A 985-nucleotide genomic window follows, 5' to 3' on the forward strand; every position below is an offset into this window, starting at 1 on the left:
CATTATAAGAGGAAAAGTGTAGAATCACAGGAAATCATCCCACCTAGCATCTCTTTCCTGACAAACGCAAACAAAAGGTCATAGGGGGAACCACCTGCTCCCAGGCAAGGCGTCCATCATCACTGAGTCTGCACACAGGTATACTTGGAGGGCCGACAGCAAGGGGAACATTCTAGCCCACTGGCATGGGTGTAACTGGAACCAGCCACAGTGGGAACATCATGAGAGGACATAACGCCAAAAGGACCAGACCTAGCATATGGTGCCACACTCTCCCCATGGGGTGTACACGTGGAGACACCTCCACTGAAAAAGGCGTGCATCCCGATGGTCCCTGTCGCACTATTTTAAAGAGGCCAAACATGGAGGCAACAGTTATCTCCTGGACATGACTGCATCCAGGAGATGCGACGCCCAGTTACAAGCTCATGTTTCTCGGCCATAGATCAGAATGAAGTCTTTGAGCTGCATGGATGGATCCAACTAAATGAAGGAATGCACACAGTGGGAGACAAAAACCTCACCACAGAACCATTCATAGGTGAACTCGACCACCTGAAACATATGGACTTATTTAAAAAGGAGGAACAGACACAGAGTTAGCAAACAGACCTAGTGTTACCAAGGGGACAAAAGATGGAGGCATAAAACAGGAGGATGCACTTACCCTACACACACTCACATATGTAAACTAGGTCACCAAAAAAAACTTACTTACCATATAGCACAGAGAACTGTGGTCCACGACACTGTGTAATACCCTATCCATGCAAGGATCTAGAAAAGACCGGATATACCTCCACCTATGCTTGAATCAAGGTGTACAAATGCAACAAACACATCATTGTCCATCAACTATACTCCAACGTGAATAGACATTATTTAACTGCTGTAAAAAACGACTACATTGAAACATGTATAATATCAAATATGAAACGAGTCGCCAGTCCAGGTTCAATGCATGATACTGGATGCTTGGGGCTGG

This window comes from Bison bison, unplaced genomic scaffold, assembly GCF_000754665.1.
Source record: "Bison bison bison isolate TAMUID 2011002044 unplaced genomic scaffold, Bison_UMD1.0 scf7180017864529, whole genome shotgun sequence".
Classification (NCBI taxonomy): Eukaryota; Metazoa; Chordata; class Mammalia; order Artiodactyla; family Bovidae; genus Bison; species Bison bison.